The 2,043-nt window shown below is 53.3% G+C and overlaps 1 pseudogene; it reads left to right on the forward strand.

Annotated features, from left to right (window-relative positions):
- Nucleotides 1-545, forward strand: part of LOC102479514 (MICOS complex subunit MIC26-like) — a 34,518-nt pseudogene extending 33,973 nt beyond the window's left edge.
- Nucleotides 546-2,043: the final 1,498 nt, after the last annotated feature.

Consider the following 2,043-nt stretch of genomic DNA (forward strand, 5'->3'; position numbering starts at 1 on the left):
GTTCTTGTTAGTTACCTCAGCTGTAAGACAGAGATCAGCACCTGTTTCGTGGAGTTACTGAACATAGTAAAGCAAAGCAGTAAACGGTTAGACCAGTTCTCGGCACAGTGCGTGCTCAATAAACGCTAGCGACTATAATCACCCTAAATCAGTCTCTGTTTTCTGTGAAGTGTATCTCTTCACTGGACTCTGTCCAGTCAGTGGCCACCGTGGCACTGTCTACGGCTGGCCAATGCCGTGTTACACTTGGGGTCAGCATATATTCAGTGGGGCGCACTGCTCTCTAACTCAGCCCCCATAAAATGCTCACGCCACTGTGTCCTCACCTCACCTACCTGCGCATTTTGTGTTGTGTCTTGGGATGAGTTCAGAGAGCAAACCGAGTTACTTACCCTCCTTTAGCCCAAGGGGTCTATTTATGCCTGACTCTCATGTTTAAGTGTTGACAGGAAGAAGGGGAGACCGTTTGTGTGGACCCCAGCACGTCGGAGCTGGAAGATGACAGTGAAGAGCCCGCAGCACCAGCGCCGTCCCTCCACGCCTGAACTCTGCCTCGGCCACTCAGCGCACATTCTCAGCCTCGTTCTGCACTTCTCGTCCAAGACACACCTCACTCCTTGGACCAAGGTACCCAGAATGACGGCAGCAGGGAAAGAAAGGCCAGAGGGAAAATGGAGGTCTCATCCTAGGAACTCAGACGGTCCTCGCCATCAGTCCATGTGAGATGACTTAGAAATAAAGGGCCAGGCCGCTGCCCACGCTCGCCTCTTGCCAGACAGTCTTTCTTCCGCCCACAGGGCCCCACGCCCCACGCCCCACGTAGGTTCAGACGTGTGAACCAAACCAGGTCACAGAGCTGGGGTGCTCTCTCCCGCTCACGGAGCCACAGCCGTCACAGCTCCGGCTGGGAATCCCCAGTCGTGCTCGTGTTCTCATGCTGTTACTACTTATTGTTATTGCCATTGCCAAAGGGAGACACAGACACAGAGACAGAGAGGTGGAGAGAGAAAGCAGTCCTCCCACCCCGCCGGGGTGTGGTCACACTGCAGTCCCTTCTCTTCCATTTGTCCTCCTCCATCGGGATCTTGGGCACACAGGCACACGTACATGGCATGGTGTTCAGGCCAGCAGGTTGGCCCTGTGGAATCCAGTTCCCTCACCCACCAGACTATGGGGCCAGCCCCCCGGTAATTATGCATGATACCTTCCTTCATGCCCAAGGAAGTGTCCTGGTTTGTATAATAAATCATGTCATCACACTATCTGTTTGCTTTAAAGCTCTACAGAAAATGACACTAGAAATGTAGCATTTAAAGATGAAATGATGTTCAGTTTCCTGTTTCTGTGGCAACCAATTACCACAAACATAGTGGCTTCAGACAACTCGCTGTCTTACACCTGTGAAGGGTTTCCTAGGTCTCATACAAGCTGGCTGAGGGTGGAAACTGGGGAGAGCCTGAAACCTGTGTGTCCTTCCCAGCACCTAGGGGCCACCTACCTCCCTTGGCTCATGGGGCCCTCCTCCTTTAAAGCCAGCAAAGGTGAGCCAGCAGGTTCCAGAGTGCGTTGCTCTGACTTCACACCCTCTGCCTCCCTTCCTCTTATGTGGACTCTGATTCCATCGGCTTTACTCAGAAAACCTCCCGACTCTAAGGCCATGGCTTTATCGCACCCACATCCCTTCACCACGCGTGGCGGTGCAGTCTTGGTGGGGGATCAGGATGAGGGCTTTTCTTCTGCCTGCCACGGTGAGCAGAGAGGCGGGACCCTGGCACAGGTCGGACAGGAGTGGTGCTTCTTCTTTGGAGATCCAGAATTTTAAGAGCCAGGGCAGTGGTGGGCATGGAAGACTTTGATCAACCAGGACATCAGCAAGTGTGTGTCTTTTCTAAATTCTAAAGAAATTGCACAACAGCAGCAAGCCCCTGCAAGCCCCTGGAGCATTAAGGGCATTTTAAACACAGAAGTGGGGCTTGGAGAAAGCACCGTAGCTGGGAGCAGGTGGCAGAACCCAGAGCTCCAGCCCAGGGACAGCTGAGCATG

This window comes from Tupaia chinensis, unplaced genomic scaffold (assembly GCF_000334495.1).
Source record: "Tupaia chinensis unplaced genomic scaffold, TupChi_1.0 Scaffold000644_1, whole genome shotgun sequence".
Taxonomy (NCBI): domain Eukaryota; kingdom Metazoa; phylum Chordata; class Mammalia; order Scandentia; family Tupaiidae; genus Tupaia; species Tupaia belangeri.